Genomic DNA, 25,797 nt, shown 5'->3' with positions numbered 1-25,797 from the left:
GTAGGAATGTGCAGTAGTCTCACTCACACCCTGGATATGTGGAGCAGAATGAGGAGTCAGTAACCATTATGCACAAAAATTAATTGGTAAAGGTTGTTACCTTGAGGTAGAAAGGTCTTCAGGGAAGGCATGAAGTTCTCACCCATTCCCTTGCTCCTGGGATTCACGTTTGGCTGTTAGTATTTGACAAAAAGGTTCTAAGAGTTGCCACTCAGATCCTCTATGCTGTCAATTATTCATAGAATAAAACTTAACTTACCACAATTTTTAACTTGACATACTTTAAAAATTGTACTGAAAGTTCAAGTAGAAAAAAAAAATTTTTTTAGAACATCAATAATTCTAATTTAAAATTTATAGAAACGTCATGAGTTTGAAAGCTTATAAAGAACTTTCACAGATTTCTCTTGTTAGATACAGTCACTACAGAAGTGTAACATTTTATTCACATTTATTCATTCTCCTGCTAAGGAATAAAAGGTTAAGGAGTTTAATGGCAGTGAACATCAACTCAAACTAAGAACTTGTTACTTGTTGACAGGCTTACTGTCTTCCATCTCTGCATCAATCTTATTTGTGTACAACCTGTGATTTCCATAATTACTACCAGCACAGTTTCCTGTTCCCTTTTACAAAAATACCAATAATTTACAAGCTTTTCTTATTTTTTTTAAAAGCAAATTCTATCTTGTAGAAAGTCTCGATCATAAGTTGTAAAGTGCTAGTTAACTCTCACTTACAACCTACTTCCATCTTCCTTGCCCCTTAGGCTACTTTCCTAAACAAAACCTTTGCAAAGTGTCTGGTGTTGTAGGAGTAAAGAAAACCACTGTACCCATATGTTCAAAGGGCTGCATAAACATTGTCTCACTATGGATGAAGAGCTCATGTTGCTTAGCTTGATTTTTCTGGCTTCCTGGCAGTAGGCCTGTTTCTCTGTGAGCAAGTCCATAGAAATCTATGGAAAACAGAGCAGATCTGTTGATGATGTCATCCTGCATTGTCAGTCAACACATATTGTTCTAACCTTGGCTATATGCTAACTTTCTTCCTCTTGAATAAGTTTTCCTGAATGTCTCCATTGCTATTGTCCAATTAGCTCACTTTTGTCTTATATATTTCTCATGATTTGTTCCTTGACTGATATTTAGGGGGGAAATGACATTGAAAGAATGTAGTAACAGGTAAAGTCCTACGTCCCATAGTGATATGAAAAAAATTTCTCTTTGAAAATAATATTTACCTCAAATCACAGTTTGAGATGCAACATGGACAGTAAAGTCCAATGCACATAGGAGGAGTAGACACAGCGCTCTGGGCAGACAAGGCGGGCAAATGTGGGAAAGAGAACGTTAACTCCTTGTAGTGAATGTGTTGATAGTGACAAAATACTAAAATGGAAATACAGAATTGGCCGAAGATGATCATTTTCTCAAGATTTAAACTCTCCTATTATGACAAGGCAAACACACTTTTAAACTGTAAAGCAGTATACACTCGTTATTAGCAATCAGGGGTCATTTTGGACTCTTCTGCAACAGTCAATTTCAGCTGAGAAGCAAGCAGTAAGCTGTATGGTCAAGGGATATTCATGCTTAAAGTTATGCAGTCATTGTTATGTGTATATTTATTCCTGGGAAAATTAAAAATTAACACTTAGGTAATCTTTTATAACCAATTACATTCAAATAACCAAACTTAATTCATTGATTAGAATTGCATTAATAATAGTCAGTAATACTCTATGTATTTAAGATGCTATAATTTATGAGGAAAACGGACGGCAAGAAGCCCTTTGGGAGGAATAGCACAGCAGTGTAAACCATCACATACGTGCCTTCCTTGGAACACATTTATGTTTAAACTCTTACAAATCATTATTTATAGCAGTTGTTTTAGGAAGAGAGACGAGTAAATCTCCATACCTATATATACACACACATACATACATACATACATACATACATACATACATACATACATACATACATATGGCTTCATAAAGTTAAGCATTCCTTAAATACATAAAGGGGTGATTATGTCAACTAAATGACTTTCTTCCCTGGGAAGGGTATTAAATATCCAAGCTGGGAAATTACCTCTTAACCTGTCCTTATTCTGAAGTTAGAAAGACTATTCTGGAAGAGAGAGTTTACTGTTTAATCAATGGTAATGAAGGCAGAAGTTGAACATATTTTTATTTTGTTCTTGGAAGTTTCGATTTCACAAGTTGAAATTCTTTTCTGCGTAGTAGTCAGAAATTGTGTGCTTCTTAATAAAGCCTACAAATTCTCAGTAAAATCTAAGTCAAGAGCTGCATGGAATTTTTCAAGGAGTGTCTTCATTAACCGGTCATCTAAACAACTCAGCAAACAAACTTAGAGTTTTAGAAGGCTAATTCAGTTCTACTGAGCTCAATAAGGTTTTGCTATTTTAATTGTGACATGCTAGAGAAATGAGAGATGAATATGTTTTAGTTCATGTCTTTGGAGAATTTGGAGAATTGCTAATAAAGATGCCAATCAAGGCAAATCTAAATGGCCAGCCAAAAACCCAGGCCAGATAAATATATAAGCAAACTGTGGAGACCCAACAAGTCACAGTAACCTTCCCCTTACAAGCTGGGAGAACACCCAAGGCCTTAGAGGATGCCTAGAACTGTGGATAAGACATAACTCTGTGTAGAGTTTAACATAAATTATAAATAAGGAGATGAGCACCAATAACTGATAACAAACTTTAAAACACGTAATATGTTGATAGAAGAGAATTGATCCCCTTCTCTTTTTTTTATTATACTATAAATCTTGGCTCCCCAACCTGGAATTTTTTTCCCCATATTGTCAGGAAATCTTATTTTTTTAACTTAAAAGAATCACTACTTTGCCTCTCTATGGCATATCACAATAGCCAGCTTCTCTACTTCCTGTACTTTGGAACCATCACTAAGGAAAAAGTGTCACTTGAACACTGTCACCACTGTGTTCACAGGCTGCTAAATGGCCACTGGATGGTCAGGTTTTAAATAGCCTAGCTGGGTAAAGACTTCCTGATTCTTCCTTGCTTTGAATTTAGAACGTCAGTTCTGAAAGAGATATTTATATTTGATCAACAACACTATGGTTAAATATGGCTACCTTTGCTGTTCTTCTGACAGTGTGGATGCACTAGACAAATCAATAGTGTCCCTGGTGGGGTGGAGTGACACAGTACAAAATATCAACATGCCATTTAGAATGCTGTAGAGGACGTGGCAGCGCACACCATTAATCCCAGCACTCCAGAAAGCAAAGGAGGGCAGATCTCTGTGAGCTCTAGGCCAGCATGGTCTACAAAGCAAGTTCAGGACAGGCAAGGCTACACAGAGAAACCCTGTCTCAGATGGGGAGGGGACATTGTAGAAACTTAAAATTTGTGGATTGTTTATCTCTAGAATGTTCCACCTAATACTTTCAAGCCACAGTTGGGATATAGGTGACTGGGACTTTGAAAAAAAAAAACTGCAGTCAAAGGGGCTTTCTGTATCTTCTTCTACAGAGATGCAAGGCTGAAGGAGGGGGTTAGACCTGGAGGTTGCATCCCAGTGTGCTGGCTTTCAACAGGTAGAATGAGTTAACAGGTAAACTGAGGAACCATTAAAAGACAAAACACTGAGGTACAGTATTTTGAACCTTCTGCAGTGCTGCCTAGTCTGTGGATTTCTTGCCAGTGAGTTAACTCACATGAGTAAGGTTCTCCAGCCATGCCCTACAGCCGGTAGTCAGCAGTGTGGGGTGAAGCAAGAACATACGTTCTAAAATCAGTCTTGGACTCTGAATTTAGTTCTCCAGCTACAAGTTCCATGAAAGTAAAAGCATAATTCATTCTATTTTAAGCCAAGTTTTTTTTTAATCTAGGATGTAAGAATATCAATAGCTATCTTAGAAATCAATTGGGAGAATTGATCTTAAAAGATCCATAAACCAAAGTATATATGTACTGGAATTCTTAAAATGTTCAACTAATCTCTATAAAGCCAAGAGAAGAACAATGGGGTTACAAATAGAAAACAAGTAAAGTGAAATTTAACAGAAGAGAAATGAGATTTAAACATAATAGCCTCAAACTTGAGGCACCCCAGATGTTCTTCAGTGAGAAGGTGGATAATAAATAAACCTCTACATACAAGTCACGGAATACTACTGAGCACTAGAAAAGAACAACCTAGTGAATCAGTGACAGATCTCACAGGAATTATGTTTAGTGAAATAACTAATCCAAACATACCATGTAAAGTCATTTATATAACAGTCTTTTAAACATTTTTAATTTATTATAATTTATTCACATTATATCCTGATTGTTATCCCCTCACTCTTATCTTCCTGTTCCCACCTTCCCTTCCTCTTCTGCCCTATTCCCCTTCCCTAGATCACTGACATGGTTCCCTCCTCCCCCACCTTCTGACTTTGCCTATCAGGTCTCCTCAAGAGAGCTTCCATCCCTTCCTCTGTGTGCCCTCAAGGCCACCTGCCAAGGGGCAGTGGTCAAACCTAATATAAATACCATTCTTGAAATGACAAAATTTTATATATATATATATATATATATATATATATATATATATATATATATATAATAACAGATTAATGTCAGAAGTAGTTTTGGTTATCAAAAGGCAGAAATAATTATGTGCATTAATTGTGATTATTGATGCATAAACCTATACATGTGATCAAATTGTATACATATAAACACATACGGACATTAAACAGCCACATACCGTAAGTTTGGTGCACTTCAGTAAGACCTGTGGCTCCTGTAAATAACATGACCCACTTGTGACGTTGCAATGCCAATCTATACAACATTCTCATTCCCTATTGGAGAAATTGGTGAATAAATAATTACATAAGTGAATCTGCATTACCTCTCAGCAAATGTAGAGTTAAGTACATGCTTTAGAGAGAAAGTAAGGAAGTGCAAGTGGCTGTCACTACTCCAGCCCAGCTGATCATAGCATTCAGGAAATAGTTTCAAGAACGCTGAGAAAACAGCTATGAGGAGAGCAAAGCAGCCTCCAAGAGAACATTTGAGAACAGGAAGCAAAAATGAATTCAAGAGCTAGAGGGTGAGTAGAAAGCAGTATCCCGGAGGTGGGTGTTGCACTCATGAGGTTTCTGCAGCTGTGACTACCTGCAGATGGGTTTGTCAGGATTCCATCACAGGTGGGAGGAGCTCATGAGGTGTCCCTTCCAGAAAAGGTACTGGAAGTTCACAGTTACAGGTAGAGGAGGGGTAATTTTTCTGAGTTCTGGAATCATGGTCAAGTTGCCAATCACCCAGCCATTACCCACCCCCCACCTGTGGTCATGCCAACAAGCCTAATTAACCTCAGTGGTTCACAAAGCCAAAACCAAACCAAACACACATTAGAAACCCGATATAAAAGTACAAAGGGGTTCATTGGGAGTGAGCAGACATGAGGGAAATTAACGAAGGTGAAAATTAACAAAATTCATTATATACATGGATGACATTGTCAAAGTAATAAATGAAAATATATACATTAGGTATTTGTTTAGTTTCAAGGGCTCCCATAGCAAATGCTATCTTCTAAGTGTCTTAAATTTAGGACCTAAGCTTTTCACAGTTCTGGAAACTAAAGGTCCACAATTAATTTGTCAGCTGCTTTGGGGTACAGTGAGCCCTCATTCCTTGGATGGGAGATAACTGTGTTCTTGTTGGGTTCTGACTCAGGCTTTCCTCTGTACATTTGTGTGTTTCTTTTCTTAAAATGATGCCAGCCACACTATGTTACATCCCACTCTAAATACCTTATTTTAATTTTGCCCCTTTAAAGACATTGTCTCCGAAAGAAAAACTACAATGTTCTTAGGCATCAAATATTAGGATTCAGTGTAAGAACTTATGTGAGATACATTTTGACCTATAATAAATGTAACATGATAAAAGGTCTTGGCACAACGTTTGTGGGAAAGCTTATTACATTTCATTTAAGAATAGCTTTATGAATATGTCAACAAAAATAAACAAGACGACATCCAGATTCAAAACTTCCGTTCTTAAAAAACACAATCAGCTGAGTGAAAAAGAAACTCATGAAACAAACAAACAAACAAGCAAACAAAAAACATTTTCCCAGCTAAATCTCATAAGGAACTAATACCTCAAACCTATAAAGAAGTACTGCCACCCCACAACACAACAGGAAACAACCCTTCTTAAAGATGAGTGAGCAGTACCATTATACTGACTACAGGCTGAGCTAGTTATATTGGATATTTTATATAAAACACACACACATACACAGAGACAGACATACACACACACACACACACACACTAACACAGACACATACACACACAGACACACACATACATACACACACACCCCACTAATACACACAGAAAAACACATACATACCCCACTAACACAGACACATACACACACATACACACACACACCACTAACACAAACATATAGACACAGACACACACATACCCCACTAACACAGACACATACACACACACACACACACACACACACAACACTAACACACACATACCCATAAGTAACAAAGAAAATGGAACTATGGATTTAAGAGCACAGGAATCAAGGAGTACCTGGCAGGATTTAGCGGAAAGAAAGGGAAAGGGAAATAATGTACTAGATTGTAATTTCAATTTTTTAAAATATGGACAAAACTCCTAAAATTAGCATATGAAAAGACACTTAACATGACTTACCATTAAACAACTGCAAAGTAAAACAAGTGAATGTCATTCTCATTCAGTAGGATGACTCTTGACCATATAGAACTTAGAAAATAAAGCCTAAGATGTAGGTAACCTAAAACCTGTGTAGTATTGCCAGGTATGCAAATGTGTGTGTCTGTCTTTTTTCTATTCCCTCAGTGACCTTGTTTAGGGTTCTGGAATGCAGTTGCACAAGTTACATACATGGTTGTACATGTACAGCATTTGATTGCAGTGACAAAATATTTCAGAAAAAAAAAAAGTAAAGGAGAACATGTTTATTTTGGCTCATGGGTTCGGAGATTTCAGTCCAAGGTCAGCTGGTTCCATTGCATTGAGTCTGAAATAAGGCAGAATTTGAAGACGGTGAGAATGTGTGGCAGAAGAGGCTGCTGCTCTCCTGGTGGGCAGGAATTTGGCATGGTGATGAGAGCAGAGCGAGAAGAGGTACAGCAGGAGACACACAGAGGGAACACAACTTCAAATAAGATGCCTCTTGTGATGATGACTTAATTTCTCCAAGTGGGTGAGCCTTACCTAACATCCTATTCAGTTATGAACATATGACATATTTCTCAGTAGCATTACCAGCTAGGCACCAGGCTATCAGAACAAGAGCACTTGGGAATATTTTATATGCAAACCATACAACAAATATAGAGTCAGTTTTATAAGGTGAATAGATCATGAGTAGGGAGCATTGACATGTGAATGTTAATAATACCTCTAAATTGTAAATCTAAGCATGGCTAGGATGACAAGATTCTATGGAAAATCTATTTTCTACATTTAAAGTGTTTTAAAGAGATGCCAAGAGACCTGAATACAAAGGGTGCATTTAAATAGGTACTCAGTCCCACTTTCTCCTTACAGAATACAAAATGGACTTAAGTTTAGCCGTGCTGAACACTCTACCTGTCCTGGAGCCACACACCTTTATCCATGTCCACGCTGCTGTGCATTCAAGTATAGCTCTTGGGTAAAGGCCATTCAATGTATTTCTTTCCACTTAGATAGAAGAAAGTTGCTTCTCTCTATTCATATTGCTCTTATTTTTATATGACAGCAAATTTAATCATCTGAGCATGATAAGATAATAACTGTTCCCATACTGTTGCTTGGATACCATGGCATTAATATTCTGGAGGTAATGAAACAGGGAACAAGTGGGTTTTCCCCCTATGGTAAGAACTGCATCTAATGAAACTTTTACTTTCTATTCCTTTGATGTAAAACATATTTAGTTTCCTTTACTTTATACACTAAAGTTCCCTTGTGACTTGACCTTGGGAACATGGTTTCCAATAGACTGGACTTGTTTTCCTTAAAGAATATTTTGAAGAAAACTAAAGTATACTAAAGAGACTATGCTGTTAAAAAACAATTTAAAACACAACATAAGCTGTGTTATCACTTGTTTATTATGAAACTTCTCGGGAACCTTATGTAATAATTTAAAAATCATTCTCTAACCAAAAGATACCATAAATAAAAATTCTTAAACTCAATTATTGAGTATAACACCGTTTCTTTTAACATTCAGTCTATTTGAATTGTTAAAATATACTTTGAAACACAATCTAGTTTGGGTTTCAGATAGATGAAGGTAGGACTCATAAAGAAACCATAATAGAAGTGTTTTTTATTAAAGTAATTTTTTTCTCCAAAAGAAGTAGAAGTGCTAACATTGACTTATTTAATAAAAGTATCAGTCTTCTGTAGCTTACCATAGGAAAAGGTAGAAAATGTTAACTTTGGTGAGATGTCCTTTAGCTTTTTGCCAGGGCCTTTTAGACATTCCAAACTTTGTCTTCTTAGAGAAAGGCAATAGAGTTAGAAAACTTATGTACACAGGATGGGAACAGGAGTAATGACAGAAAGATTTGCTTAAAATAATTAGGAGATATAACCTAAAAGATATATTATTCTTCATAATAATACTATGTAAAGTATGTAGAACCTAACCAATCAAGAGGTGCAAGAATTATTCATGAAGTCATAGAGCTTAAAAAAAGATCAAAAGCAAGAAGTTACTGGTAAATTCCTACATGTTCTAGTATTTGAAAATGTACTATTTTGAGGATGGCCACTTTCCTAAATCAATACAAAGATCTTATGCAGCCACAGTAAAGTCTTATAGTTTTGAAATCTGAGAAGATTATCTTAAAATTTAGATGAATTAAAGGGTCAAGGATCAGCAACATGTTTTTTAATAATAAAAATGAGAAATCCTTGTTTCCCTGGATATATTTGTAGCTATAGTGATTAGGAGCACAGTATGAATAAAGGATAGAAAAGCAACCAATATATTTAGGGGGACCAACCATAATTAAAACTTTGATGCATGAATGAGGAGGTGTCATATATTAGTAGGAACACGGAGGCCTATTAAAATATAGTTCACAGTGCTTGAATAACATTTATATAGGGGAAATGGCTTTGATTCATAATATGCAGCATAAACATTGCCTCTTAGAACTTTTGGAAGAAATTGCAGTTCAAAACACTGTAATGTTACATGAATAGGCTTTGCTTAGATACAAAAAGGTGCTGACCAAGAAAGGACGAGAACATTATACCCTGTTTGATTTTTTCAATTAAACATGCCAATTAACAATTAAATTATCCTAAAAATAGATGCCGATTAAGATACCAAACAACAAACCAAACAACAACAGAATCCTCACTGCCTCACAAACTGGCAGATACTTGTAACAAAAAAGGTTAAAACGCAAACATAGTAAACTAAGAGCTTGAGATAGCCAATGTGTATCTAAGGTTTGGCTGGTGAAGATTTCGACAATGCTACACTTCCGAGGCTGGTTGGGGAAGTCACAGAGGCCAGTTTGGGACTTCTGTGCATGTGCATCAGCAGGAAGGGCTGGGAAGGACAGAGTGATGTTTGTGTGACCCATGGATGATGCTCCTGGCAATTGTTTCCAACAAAACTGCTGCATCATGCCTGGTTCCAATGCGGTATGTAAAAATGCTCCATTTCCTCATTGGGTCTGCCTGTTTTCACTAGTGATTACTTTCAAGTGGGCCTGTTCTATCCACTCTAGCTCCGTGTTTTAATTGCTACCTTCCTTACCAGACATTTGTATAAACTACACTCCATCCAGATTGGTAAAAATACATCATTCTGGGACAATAAACTTCAAGTCTATTGAGAAAAACATGAGGCACAAGAACATAGAAAAAAATTTAGCAGCTGAAGAAAAGCTATTTGAATAGATGTTTATCCTCTAACTTGCTGTTTTCAGTCAGCTGGAAACAGCAGCAAAGGACCAATTTTTATTTCATCTTAAAGTTATGATCTTTATGGGCTTCTGCTTAAAGCCTAGGAGTACCATTAGACAAACCAAAACTAACCTAAACAAAGTGAGGCAAAAAAAAAAAAAAAGAAAAAAAATATATATATATATCTAGCACTGTTGTCAGTCTGAAGAAGAACAACCATTCTGTAGTCATTCATTCAATTACCCATTTATTGACTGCCAACTATCTTTTTTATAAGACATTAGGAATTGATTTATGGTTCTTTGAGACATGGTTTACTTCTTCAGAGTTTTTATATAATAGGAATTATTCATGTCCATTAAAAAATTAAGATTTCAATATTTTATTATATTAAATTTAGAGAAAATATTTTCCGATGTTAACATAAAATTGAAGGTTGATTATCAAACAATTATGAAAAAGAAATTCAGATATTTTTTTCTTCAAGAATTTTGCAAGTACTACAACATTATCCAGTCCCTTACTTCAAAGTGTTGCCAAAAAATGAAATTTAGCACATCTTTGAGAATCAACTTTCATTAAAAAAAACTGTAATGTTTCTGAATTATCCATTACCATTTGGCATATAAGCTACTGGTAAGGTCGTGAAAGAATTCAAATTGAACTAGAGTTTTTTGAAAGTAAAAGGGTTCAAGGAGATTTCATCATAAGTATGATTGTAATTTTATCTTCAAAGAAGTTCATATCGTTAATAGCACCTTGAAGCTGTGAGTGGAACATGACAAACCTCTCCCTCCTGGCAGAGCCAAGCATGAAAGCCTGAGTCATTCGCACACTAATGTTAAAAAAAATAAGGCAATACTTAGGCAAGTCAGAAGCATTACAATGGAGTTTTTTCTTAGAATGCTAACTTCTTACTGTAATTAAGGTATTTTGAAAAACATTGCAAAAAAAGACATATTTAAAACCATTTACAGATAAAGTGAGTGAAAATAATGACATAGGCCATGATCAAACTACTGGAGAAAGTAAATTCTGTCACAAATTTGACAAAATTTTAAATAGACAAAAGTGAAATGTGTAAATCAGCAAATTTAAAGATCAAAAGCCTTTAAAAACACATCGTTAAACCTTAACACACACACACACACACACACACACACACACACACACACACAAAAACTCCCTTGTTTGTCTTTTTTTCTGAGACAGGTTCTTTTATTGTCAGTTTTAACTGTCAAATAGCCACATTCCAGAATCTCTAGGGAAGAGAATTTTAGCTGGTTCAGGTAGGCAATGTTTGCTGCAGGCATTTCTCCAGGGGATTGTCTCGGTTGCGGAGATCGATGTGTGGAAATCTGCTATTGTGGCGCACCACTGTTTTCCTGGATTTGAGTAGAGAAGTTGAGATGAAAGCAATAAATTAGCTCTAAATTAGAGCTCTAGCCTGGCTGGCCAGTCTGCATCAAGAAGAGTCCTGTGCTCACACAGCTCCCCATACCCGGTGCTGGAAGGGCAAATGTCAGCTTTGTGCAAGGCTTTATGCGGGTCCTGGAACCAGACCTCAGGCCATTGTGTTGTTCTGGATAGCAAGCACGGCATTGCGTGGCGAACACTTCCCGAGCTGAGCTCTCTCGCTAGCCCACACATTTCCGTTCCTATGCTCCTTCTTTTTCTCATAGCGTCCTTGTTTGCCTGAGGCACGAGGGGAGGGTTTTAATTATAAACCTCCTACAAACTTTATGAACCCAAACTTTAGGAAATTTAACAAGACTGAAAATTTATAAACCAGCAAGAACAACGAACTTTGTTCATCTTTCCTCATTATTATTTTGTAACGTCCTTCAAATATACCACGATGATGAGAGTATTTTACAGTGAAAAGAACCACAATTTCTCTGTCGTTAGCATTTAGTGTGCACACATGCATGCGCGCTCCTGTGTGGGCAAGCACATACACATATGCTTATTCTCCTAAGTTTTCAATCCAATGCATTTTATTTTGAGACACATTTCAAAACAAAGAAAAACATTTTCTGTGTATTTTTGTATATATCATTTATTAAAGTAAATGTTTAGAGTATTTTTATATATTAAATAATTGCAATGGTATAGCATTAAGTTCAGTTGTGGCAAATGAATGTACCCACTAGTTCATTACCACAATGTGATGCTCTTATCAGAAATGCCCCTCTGTCCTTTCTTGGTTAATGAATCTACACTTTCTTTCAGTGGGGAAAGTGCTATTCTGATTTCTTCGTGTTTTCCATTACTCGTTTTGTCTGTGGAGAGAACCGTGGAGTCTGTATTTTTGGGGTACAGTTTCCTATACTCAGCATAATTATTTTGAGGTCAGTCTGCCTTTTTCCAGGTGTCAGCAATTATTTTGTCTTACTAAGAGGTAGCATTATTGGATGGATAGACTATAGATCATTGACTCATTCTTCTGAGGTATTTGCAGTGCCTTCCTACTTTGAATTATGTTGGTATAGGAGTAAAATTGCGGGAGCAGCTATGGTGACTTCTATCAACACAGTAAGCACTCTGATTTTCATTTTCAGGTGGAAGTCAAGGCATAAAGCATGTGCAATAAAGAATGAGCAGAGGGTGGGACTGCTTGGACAGGCACGGGTCCTCATGAGATAAAAGTTTTCTTTTCTGGTATGTTCAGAAGAGAGGATACAGATCAGGTAATAATTTTCTGAACCGAGGGATATAAATCTTCTCGGCCATCATAAATTGGTCTTTGTGAGGATTTATCCTGAAATGCAAACTCTAGCGAAACAAGAGAGCGAGCAAGCAAGCAAGTGGGCAAGCCAACTCTGTCACGATGCTGCCAAATCCATGAGACTGTGGTACACACATCATTCGAGCGAGCCCAGCTTCAGAGATGCAGGGGAGGGCGCGTCTGAGGCATCTTGTACACACTGCCTTCTATCATTGGATCACTCAGAAGTTCTGGCTAGAGGCTTTTATCAAGCAATTAGCAGAAACCTCCAAAGCGGCTTGCCCACTTAACTGCTGGGGAATTCTGAGGCCCCTTTGATGTTTTGGCCTTGGCACGCCAAGTGGTAATTCACAGAAAGATAAAAAGATTTATGGCACTAAAAGACTATTCTTAGTTGATTAAAGCCTCATTGCTAGTTCAATGACAAAGGTCTTTCAATATATATTTTCTTTCCCATCTAGAGTAAATATGCAGCCAACCTATGTAAATAATGAGAGAAAATTGCACCGCCAGAGAGGAAGCCACAGGATTGAATGATTTGAAGGCTGATGAAAGAGAATAAGGTTAAATAGCAGTTTAATACTGTAGGGAAACAGTCCATATTTGCTAAGGCAAATTTAATTTCTTATTCTGACTCTTCCTTCATAAAATTTTAAAAGTACCAGACATCTTTCCCGTAAACCCTTCCTCTGTTGGTGGCCCTGTAGTTATTGACTCTTGAGACCAATCTCTCTGAGCTTGACTCCATTCTATTTAACTACAACAACAAAAGCAAAAATGTCACTCCAAGGAAATTTGTGTGAAGAAACACAAAATGACAGTGGAGATTGTTGTCCTGAATACCCTGAGACCTGAAACACAGTCACAAACACTAAAGACTTGATCACAGAACTAAAACTAAATTAATGAGTGTGATGCCCTGAGGTAGGCGAAAGCCACTGAAGATGACCAGCAGAGAAGTGATGAAAGTAGAAATTAAATACGAGAGCAACATTGGATGTGCGGGTGGGGTCAGACCCAAGGAACTGGCTGAGAGGAGAAGAGGCCTTAGAGAGCTGGAAGCAATTTACGGAGGAATAGGGGTGGAGAGAGCGATCTTGCTAAAATATTTGTTATATTTCCTGTTATTTCTGTGTTCCTTGGAGAATGAATGTTAAAACAGGTGCAGAATATTCGTTTGTAGAGATTATCGGGTAGTTTATTAACTAGTCTATCTGCTCTTTGTGCTCTGTCAGCAGACTCTTGCAGCCTTTGCATAACTGAACAATTATTTCAGAAACACCAACACCACTGTAGATGTATCAACTGCTTCTTGTTAAATGTATCTGTCAAATGTTGATATCTAAGTACTTTAAATGTAGAAATGACTCCACCTTTAATAGAGAAGCTTTAAAAAATATTTTACGGGACTTTCTGTGAAGGGATTTTAAAATTTAGCATAGTTGTGTTTGCTTTTTATCTAGAATGGTTAAATACTTTGAACACTGTCTTCTGAGTTCATTGCCTCAGCTTCCATGCTAATCAGTTGTCATTGTAGGTTGTAGGTAGCAAGAATGTGAGGAAGTTTAGGGGCAGGTGAAGAAGAAAAAAAACCAAGCAAATCTTTTCGCATAAATCTGCATCCTTCCCCAGAGTGTGCAGTATTGTTGTTTTGAACAGTCTATGAAATTAGGCGTTGAATGTAACTGTAGGAGAATCTTTGCCGCTTTGAAAAATACTTGCTGATTTTAACCTTTTCTTTGGACATTACATCTCTGTCTTCTGTTTTTGTGCAATTAGTCAGTTGTTGCTGATTAAGACACACTAGCCTCTTTTTAAAAATGCAGCTTTAATTTTTGGTAATGTTTTCCCAAGAGGAGAACTGGATATGTGAAACACTGTATTCAACAGGAGATGAGACTCAGGGTAAATGAAGGTAACTAGCAGAAATAAATCTTCCTTCTTGCCCTATGACCAAGTTCAGTACCTATTTCCTTCAGTAAACTCCAGGAACTTAGCATGACTAGGTCTCAGTTCTTAATCTAATAAATAAAGATCCTATATTACAAGGTCTCTATGTTTCCTATCTGAGCTGATATTTTATTTTCAATAATCATGAGAATTATTGTAGGTACAGACTGTGAAGTAAGAAGGAAGGTTCTTGGGGAACCAGAGAACAATCAGTACTGTGTGATGAAAGTTTTTGGAAAACATAAAAGAGCTGCTGTGTTATAGTATTTTAATTTTTTAAAAACTTTTTTATTGATTCTTTGTGAATTTCATATCATGAACCCCAATTCCACTCCTTTTCCTGTCCCTCCATATTTGCTGTCTACTTTTGCAACCTCCTCTCCTAAAGAAAACAAAATGACACACAAACACACACACACACACACAAATAAAATAAAATTAAAACCAAACATCTTGCTCTGGAAGCTGTGGGGTGCCACAGAGTTGCCCCTTTTGTCCAAACAGCTCTACTTGCAAATGTTCGTTGCAATAAGTCACTAGTCGGCTTCCAGGGCTCTGGCTTCTGCTAACTTTCAACGCTGGAATCTCACCAGGACTCTTCTTGGATATCTTGTTGTTGTCATGTGTCATGGAGATCCTGCAGAGTTAGTTCTGTGGTGCCATCCCCTTCATGTGCTCCAGCAGTTCATAAATGGGGTAGATGTTGGGGTGGGCCAACTCAAGTTTCAGGAATCTGGGCCTGGCTGGTAGCTGACTTGGTCTGCCCACCAGCTCTCCTGCAACCATGTTGCCAATGCTACCTCTCTCACTTGCCCAGGCTAGGGCCAGGGACAGCTCTCTAGTCTACTGCAGCTGGAAAGGAGTTGGTCAGGCTCTCCCTTGCCTATCCTATCAGGGTCAGCTCTCTGCCATTTCCACACCAAGGGTATGGAACAGCTCTTCTGCCTGCTGTAGGAGGCAAGGTACAGGGTATGGTATCTCTTCTACTCACATGCTGCTGCACAGCCAGGGAGAGATGGAGCCAACAATCCCATGCTGCCCAGGTGAGGGGCATGGCCAGAGCTGCTCATCCCTTAAACACGAATATGACCCCAGACGGTAGCCCAGACTAGGGTCATCCACATGGCCTTTGCTGGTGACATGGGCATGGACATTGACACACCAGTCTCCTGCTGCAGGGGTGTAGATCGACCCAGACATGGCCATTGGCAGCAGCACTGGCTGCGACTTTACCTTGGCCTCAGGTGTCAACATAAGCTACTCACATCAGGCTGTACCTCGCCACTTGGGAAATGTATTAGAGTTAAGAATCACTAATTAGAAATGAAATTTTCTATAAGAAAGTATAAATCACTAAGTCCCAGGCTAAAAAAGAAATTGATGCTGATTACCAGATGCAGGCAAAACTGTGGTATAAAATGGGGCCCAGGAGGGCTACTCAGCACTCGCAAATCCCACTGAGGTGTTGTGTGTGATACTCGTTCATTTTTCCCCTAACAAGAACACTTTTGCCAGGGGCTCGGTCATTTTAAAGAACTTAGTCTAAAAACCTGATAAAATTCTATCAGAAAATGATAGAATATGCATAAATATTGCCTCCATGTGAAAAGTCTGAATTTGCAAGAGCCAAAAAGTCAGGGCAAGGGCTGGCTTAGAAAGTAGAATCTTTGTGGTTGCCAGCAGCATTGTTCAACCCGCCCCTCTCTTGCCCCTCTACTTAGTCCCCAGATAAGTGGCTCATTTAATCACAGACATATGATACCCTATTTTCAAGGCATGGAAAAGATTATTTTCTTCCAAAGTAGCCAGCTACAGTCTCCTGGAATTAAAAGGAGGACATCAGAAAATGATTTGTCAAGTTTTATGCAGCCTGCCTTTTATATTGATTTTAGTTTTTCATAACCTTCTTAAGGCAGATAAAAAGATACAAAATGAAACGATTTTTCCAAACACCACAAATGCAGACTGTAGCCTGTCTTTATTATATGTGTTAACTGCCAATTTCCTGTAACTATGGTAAGGTTCTCAGTATAGTGATGTGTTCAGCTACCATGTTCTCTTCAGGTGACCAGCCTGTGCCTTTTTGACAGGCAGAGCTAGACTCTAGTATACGTTCAGGGCATCATGTCAGTTAGGCTTGGTGATACCATTTCATTCTTCAGCTTGATGGTCAGGAAATGGACTTGGCTTTTTATAGGATATTTGAATTTTTTTATTATTTCTGTTATTCTGAGGCTATAATATAATCATGTAATTTTCTTCTTATTGTTCCTCCTCTGAGGCCCTCGTATGGATCTCTCTTTGCCCTCTTTCAAAATCATTGCCTTTTTTTCATTAATTGTTCTGTTCGTACATATATACACTTGTATTACTGACTGTAAGCTGCTCTCCATAATGTTTTTAGAAGATAAAGCATGGGCCCAATGAATGCCTCAGCTGATACTAGAACAAGAATTGAGGGAGAAGTGGTGAAAAAAAAAAACCATCCAACTTGAAATTGGATACAGTCTGGTGTAACTCAATTATTGAATTCTTTGTGTCTTTAAATCATTTAGCTTTTAAACTATTGTTTTTCTCATTTCTAGTAAGATAATATGTTTTTTTAATTTTTATTTTTATTTTGCAATCCATAGTGCCTTACATAACAGAAGCATATGTAATACTGCCACTAAACATAGACAACCAATCCCGACAAATATACAGGGTAAGAAATCTGCAAGGGTGACTTCCCATATTATCCTCCATGATCCAGGGCTAGCAGTTTCTTGACTGAAGTGCCCAAGCCTGTCTCGCTCAGGCCTTTTATCCAGGGTTGTCCTCCACAGGCCTGATAATGTCAGTGGAATGGTGCCTTTATTAGCATGCATTTGGAACAGGCCCCTTTGGTCTGGTGGTTCATTTATGCAAAACAAAGAAACAAAAGCCCATTTTCTGTACATACAAGTAACATTGTACATACTGAGCAAGTTATAATTATGTGTTTATGTATATATAGAATATATATGTGTATATGTGTGTGTGTGTGTGTGTGTGTGTAACAACAGAAAAAGAGAAAATATGAATTGGAGAAAGAACAAAAGGTTTGCATAGGAAGATGTTGAGGGAGAATGGGTAAGGGGTGCAGAAAAATGAGGTAATTATATGCCAATATCCAAAAATACAATTTGAAGTTTAAATATTCAACATTATCATCATCATCATCATCATCATCATCATCATCAACAACAACAACAACACACACACACACACACACAGAGAAGCACACACATAAATTGGTCCTGTCCTCTTACTGGCCATTGACTAACTACAGCTTTTCATGTATTTGCATTGTGAAATTTCTGTTCATCCAGTTTGGCTTGTCAACTGGTGTGGTCTTTGCAGTTCTTGTGTAGGCAGCCACATTGTTAAGAGTTCATGGGTATAAATAATATCATTCTTGTACTGTGTAAAAGACATTATTGTGCAGCCATTTTTTTTTCAGTCAACAGAATCCTATAGTCTTTATGACACCTACACCATAATGTTCCATGAGCCTTGTGTTTTAGACGTAGCATGTAGTGATAGGCATTAGATGGCCATTTACTCTGTGTATCCTGCCATATTTTGATTTTGTTTTTGGTTTTTTCCTGTTAGTTAGCCCAAAACTAGTTGGGTTGTAAGGTAGGTCTAAGTACCATTGTCTTACCCAGTTGTTTCCCTAGTGGCTTTCCAAATATACTCAGGGTTAGCATCGCATCACCTGTAAAGCAAAACCTTTTTTAAAGGAAGCGCAGAACAAGGTGACATCCTGAACCACCATCCCATAACAAACAGTGTAGTTATACAGGTAACCTAGGTAAAACAGGATCAAAGCCTGTTGTCATATGTTTTGAGCAACTGTCAGGTGACTCCAAAAGTTCACAAATAAGAAAATAATAAGAAGCTGAACATAAGCAAGGTCTAATAGAGTTTGAGAAGGTTCCATTTGTTTCTATCAATTGCTTTGTCTCCACAGGTCAACGTTTGGCGCAGAACATGGGTAGGAAGCAATTACTAAATTAGGGCTCTGTAACCCTCAGTCGTTCTCTCTGAGCCATTACATTTCTTATCCTGGGGTCTTCTATGGAGCCTCGTGAAATTTCTCCATGCACGCCGAATGAACTCACTTCACTGGGCCTAACATAATTTCCTCACACCTGTGCAGGGTCAAGGGCGAGCAAGGCCCTCATCTCTGCTGCTACACTTGCTTGTTCCCTGAGTCAGAGTGACCCTGGGTTGATACTGTAGCTGTCATTGCCCCTCAATTCACTATACCTGGAAGTTGGAGTTTCTGGATGGGCAAACCATTTCCACACCTAGAAAAACCTTTTCCTGGAGGCAAAATGTGTCCTTCTTAGTCATTGGGCAGGGAGAATTACTCACACCTTAGACAGGCTTGATGGCCTCTCACTGTATTTTTCTATCTCAGATGTCTTCTGAGAACCACGTTAAAGCCTCCAGAAGCCCCTTAACAAATAATTTGTCTTTCTAACATTTTTTTTTCTTTAGGAACTCCAGCTCAACACAATCTTGCCACTTTTGTCTTTGAGTAAGCCAGATAGACCTCTTCTCCTATTGTACAATATTCTCATCTTCTCTAGGCTGCTTTCTCTTTAAGGACACTCTTTACATGCTGGTCTAAATCACTGCAATCTGCCAAAGCCTTTCCTGCTTTATAAGATCTTGCCCCACCAAAGGGCTCAGCAAAGTCACTACTGATCTATACTAACCTCAAGGTCCCTGCTGGATCAGCTTATTCTTTAAGTCCTCTGTGAACGTAGTTCTATCTCATCCATTGAACTGGGGTGCAGAAAGAGCTCCTCGATTCCTAGCTCCCACAGGAGCATCTATTCCTCATCTATTGTTTTCCATTCCTGCATATTTAGGGGAACTTTGGAGAGAGATAACCAAGTGTTTTGTCAGACTCTGCTAAACTGGTGCTCCAGGAACAGATTTCCCTCACACTAAATGGATGAAAGACATTTCTAAATACCTCTTCTTATAGTCTACTTTTCTTCTTCCTTTTTCTTTCTTATTTTTTATCAGGATCTCCCTGCGTAGGCCAGACAGGCTTTGAAATCATAATCTGCTGCCTTCAATATCTTGAGCACTGGGATTACAGGGTTAATCCTGGCTTTTATTCATCTTCTTTATTGATAAATCACATGGGCTACTGAATTTTACACACACATGAATCAAACTGTTATCTAAGATGTGGGGGGGGGGGTGAGGCAGAGTCACTCAAACTTATCTGTTGGAGCTATCATATATTGTGGAGATTGCAGTGCCTTGCCATGGACCTGCTGCCCAGGTGCAATGACAGCAGGCTTCTTCTGACAGATCTTAAAAGGATTACTAGCAAACGAGGCAATGGAACCCAACTTTTAATGGTAATTTGTTCACAATTCTCCTTTTACCTCTTTTTTTTTCTTTTTTTTTAACATATATGTTTATATTATTACACATATATACAATAAAGTACTTACAGAAAGAAAAACTATGAAACAATCAGGAATTATATAAATGCTACATTCATAGTGTTTTGGCTTTTAGTATTTGGCAATCTTGAAGAAAACATCTTTCCTATCTTGGTGCATCTAAAATTTTGAATGTAAATCAATATCTATCATATCTCATCTTTATCAAGTCAAAACATCTATCTAGACCTAAACATGTCTTAACCCCTAAACAACTAAGCTTAACTATAAAACTGAACTATCTGGTCTTCAACCACATCAAAGATTTGATAAGGAATAATATTAATTACCTGAGTACACAGGGAGTGCAGGTTAACAGCCTCCTAATGAGAAGATGACAGAGACAGTTTGCTGCCTGAACAATCACTCAATACTCTCTGTAACACTGGAGCATCATCTTCAGCCTTCTGGCCCAGAAAGCCAGACATCTGACAGACATATTTGTGAGGTAGGAACTACTGAAGACCTGCTTACCCTGTCTTGGCAGAGTTTGGCTGTCAACTCTGTTTGATACATTGGTATAGAATTCAAATTTTTTTCCCTTAAGACATCTTTATATTGGGTTATTCATTGGGTGGCACTATGCACTTTCAGGGAAGGTATTTTCTGAGGCAGTCAGTGCTTTCTGGAAATGCTCCTACAGCGTACCTACAGGTCGGTCTCCTAGGAGATTCCAGATCCTGGCAAGTTGATAAACACATTTAACAATAACTGAGGCTGGCTTAGCTGAAAAGAGAAAGCTCTATGAATATTTTTCTAAGTTTTTAAATGCATTTTTTACTTTATAAGAGCTTACCAGCTTGCCTCAATGTGGAGTTCACTGCTTATATGTCAGTCGTTGTGGTAGACTATGAGCTCCTTGAAGCTAGAGACCATGTTATTCATGTCCACAATGCTATGGCACAATACATCAGTGCTCATTAAATAGATATGAGTTCATGAATGAAATGTCCATGGTTCTCATTTTCATTTGTAAAGTCTGGGAAAATATTGTTCTCTATAAAAGTTTACATAGTTGCATTTAAGTATATTTTTGACTAAAATCACTATTTGTACAGTATGCATCCAAATTTTCTAATGTACAAATACTAAAATATAAGAAGGAGGTCCAAATGACTCATTGGTTGTAGATCCTGATCATCAAAGCTGACAACCTGAGTTTGGTTGCTCCACCTAGGACCTACAGGTGGAAGGAGAAAACTGACTCTATATGTTGTCTTGTGAACTTCACACTCACACTATAGCATGTGTGTACCCATATATATCTTATACACACAAAAGAAGTAATGTAAATTTTAAAAAGAGACAAAGAAATAAAGATAAAAGGAGACATGGTGAGAAGTGAGTAGATATTCATAAAATTTTAAAGGTATCTTATAAATGAATTCAAATGAAATTCTGGTTTATTTAAGCTATTCAAAAGGATATCTCTTTCTGGATTTTCCCTACATTGTTATAATGATGGGCAACATACTATTATTGCTATAATGATGGGTAGAAACCACACTGGCAAACCTGAATTCTGGATAAAAATACAGTTTGAATTCTGAAATGCAAAAATGAAGAAAATTATCATAAATCAACCAAAACCATGAAATAAGGAAACATAAATACTTAAGTATATATATTTTTTCCAATTGAGCATTGCCATCCATGGTTATAAGCTCTGCAATTGACAGGAGAATTGAAAATTAAGGCCAACCTGGGCTATAGTGCAAGATCTTGCTACAAAAAACAAAAGAACAAAAGGTCATGTTTTTGGTTTTGCATTTGGTTTTAAAGAAAGTAAAATAAGTCGTTTCAGGAGTCCCTGAAGAGGATGGTCTGTGAAATAATCCTGCAAAGGTAAGGCTTCACGATAAAGAGGCCTTTTATTCAGTCAATGCCTGCGTTCTGCCCTAGCCTTCGTTGTACCAAGGAAGGGAGAGGCAACTCTTGAGTACACACTGAATTTGCACACTTACTGTGCCCAAGGTAAGGCCCATCCTTAACATCCTCAATATCCTCTTAATAAGGGATTGTATGTCCAACCCCAATATTAGGTAAAAAGGGATTTTGGCATTACAGCTGCTAATGTTGCTGCTATTCCAGCAAATGTTGCCACGAAGACAACCATAGCCAGGACAGCTGAGACTGCAAATGGCATCATTTCTAAATTGGCTGATGTGTTCTAGGCACAGGGGCTATTAAATCAACACCTTTACCAGACCATACATATTCTCCAACAACAAACTGACCTCTTAGCTAAGGAATTAGCCTTGGTTAGGAACATGTTCCGCTGGCCTGGGACCTCTGATTTCATGCTATGTCTTATGCCCTACCAAGTGTGTGATTTCACTGAAGTGAGTCAACAGTTGTCCCACTTCATGCAGGGGATCTGAGCAAATAAGTTCCTTAATTACTCTGTGCCACTCAGAAAAAGCATATTAAAACTCAACGAGACCAAGGCCCTGACACTTTCTCTTGATACAGGGTTCAGGAACAGGTAGGAAACAACATCAAATATTCTTTGATCCTTTCTGGATAGCCACATATGCCATTTTGGGAGGAATACTGATCATATTAATCATTTTATTTAAGTGTTTCTTGCAGTACATCATCTGGCAAGGTTCAATCAACAAAACTACCTTACAGGTACTCATGGCTCAAGAATTCCCAGACCACAGTCCACCCAAGGAGGTAATACAGGCCTAGCTCATGGAGATCCATGAGGCCTCTGTCAAATACCCTACATAACCTATCCGCTCTCCAGGGATGCCACCCTTTGAGGACTGGTATTCAATGATGGGTAAGAAACTAGTTGGCAGGTCAACCTAAGACAGGCAGAGTTCATTATACTAGGTGTCCTTGAGGTGGAGTCAACAAAATCAGAGCATAACAACTCCAGTTCCCAGTAAGTTGCAAAACTAAAAACAAAAGGGTGGATATGTAGGAGGAATGAGACCTGACTAGGAAGCAGGCCCACCAGGCAACATGTGCAGAAGGGTACCTTCATGCAGGGTTGGCCAAAGACCTGCCTGGGCATGTCCAGGCATGGCCAGAGATTGACTGCCTAGAGTCTGGTGACATCACAATAGGGACTAAAGAGGCGGAGCCACAGGAGCAGCTCAAAGATTGAGAGCCAATGGGACACTGGGAGGGTAATATAAAGGCATGCCCTATTTCAGCAATAAATGAGTCTACTTCTGCTTTATGCATGACTTCTGGGGTCTCTGTCATTGGCTCCATGCCAGCTCACACCCACCCCCAAGGGTCCTGGGTATGGGTTCCAATGACAGAAAGTGATTGCTTTGCTCTGTGAATCTTGAGATACTACATAAAAGTGTCCCAGAGTTCATATTATGTTATGCCAGATGATACATAAACACACTATCTATGTGTCCAACATGAAGGAACAAACACATAAAAATGTAGGAAAACAAAACTTCATAGTCAGATTACAGATAAAATTATACTCTATGAAAACTTCTCAAAAGAAAGGAAAATAACAAGCAGAGATGAAGATTGTATTTGCTTAGCTCCTAACATGAAGCAGGCTAAGGAACTTTCTGGGATAGAAGAAACAAAGGCACCATATGATACCCATGGGGATCCAGGTCCTTGCAGGGCTAGGGAGTGAGGAGAATTCTCTTCTCTCACAAAATGAGGAGGAAAAACCGGGTGAGGTGGTGCACAGCTTTAATCCCAGCACTCTGAGAGGCAGAGGCAGGCAGATCTCTGTAAGTTTGAGGCCAGCCTTATCTACAAAGTGAGTCCAGGACAGCCAAGGCTATACAAAACCCTGCCTCGAAAAACCAAAACCAAAACCAAAAAACAAAAATGAAGAGGAAAGAAGATAACATAAATCTCAAATATGGATATAGTATCAATAATGATACTGAATTTAATTTTTGGAGCATAATGCTTGATTAATAATTATATATATGCATATCACATACACATACATATATATGTATACACACACACACACACATATATACACACACATTTATATATGTAACATCACAAAAGGGTTGTCACATTTTCAGAATTATCTTTCATTAGAAAGAGAAAAAGAAAGGGAGAGGCACTTTCTTGATAAGATTTCTTATTAATTTAATCAGGCAACCTCAAATGATATCCTGATATACTTTTCTCTCCATTATCACTAAGTGCCTAACCTTAGACTAATCATCATCCAAAGAGAATGAGATGGCCTCTGCTGGCACATAGCAACTATGCCTGGTCACAGAATAATCAAGGCATCCTGGCACTCACTCTTTATTTTTCATCTTATATGAAAAATAGAAATTATATCATGATAATAAATAAATAAATAAATAAATAATAAAGAAGATAGTTTTTGTTTAATAAAGAAAGCCTGACCTTATTATCAGGAAGAATGGTAACATCAATGAGATGCATAAAATACAAATGAAGACATCAAGCAAACATATGAGTAAATGTAACTAGAGTTCTGTGTTTGTTTGCACAAATGAATAAACAACTGAGTTACTTTACAGCAGTAACAATGGACTTCTTAATGATATAATAGGGCCTTATCTACCTCCAAAAAAAGGACCGAAATAATGAATAACACTGACATCATTAGAAAGTATGTGCTTTATAAATGCTAAAAGTTTTATAAACAAATGCACAAAGAACCCTAAATTATAGTGTTTTTAGAAATTGTTGTCATTTTGTAAAAGGCCTTAAAGGTTGAAAATAAAAGAGAATAAAATAATTTTGTGGACAAGGACATTTACTAGTTAAGAGACTAAAGTCACCAGCTTGGTTAATAGAAAAATCCAATTCTTCTTCCCCCTAAATCAGGTATACTAACAATCCTTCAGAGAACTGATGGATGCTGATGAGTTTTGGCCTTGTTGCACATGCCCCAAAATCCTAATGACACCCCTAGAACTCTTAACCATACCATGTATTTCTACTTATGTGTCTGTATTGTTGAACAATAGATTATATGTTCAAACTCATTTAAACAAGACCAGCGGCTTCTGTTATGAAATTTCTTAGTCAACATTCTCATTAAAACATTTGTAAAGTTATCTATGTGGGACATTCATCAACACTGACAAATAGAATTTCGATGTTTTAATAAGCCATTTTTTGGACATTCATTCTCTTCACCTCCCTTTTTATTGTTTGCTTGTTTGCTTTTCTAATATGAATATTTTTGTCCATAAATTTAAGAATGGAATATCTAGTATGCAGAAGATATGTTTATAGATATTTATCTTTACTGTATTTTGTCAAAAATGTGCATCTTTCAAAAATCGGTTCTTTCAGATCACTTTAAGGTTCACAATGAACTTGAGTGGAAGTTATAGAGGTTTGGATAACCCTATGCTCTGTCATGAGTAGTTTCCATTGTCAGCATCTAACTTTTATGGAATCTCGTATGAGAGCTACCCTCTAAGGCACTATATGTTGTAGGTCAGTCCCAAGCACAACATGCAGAGTTGGGGCCTTAGGGAAGTAACTGAGCCATGAGAGCTGACACCCAATGGATGGCTCCATCCATACTTGACTCATAATTTGGTGGTATTACTGGGGAAAACATGGGAAACAATATGTGGAGTTTAGCTTAAAGAATTGGGTAACTGTGGACATGCTACAAAGGGGGCAC

Source organism: Acomys russatus, chromosome 15, assembly GCF_903995435.1.
Source record: "Acomys russatus chromosome 15, mAcoRus1.1, whole genome shotgun sequence".
Lineage (NCBI taxonomy): Eukaryota > Metazoa > Chordata > Mammalia > Rodentia > Muridae > Acomys > Acomys russatus.
The sequence above is the reverse complement of the archived record's forward strand: the minus strand, read 5'-3'. Positions refer to the sequence as shown.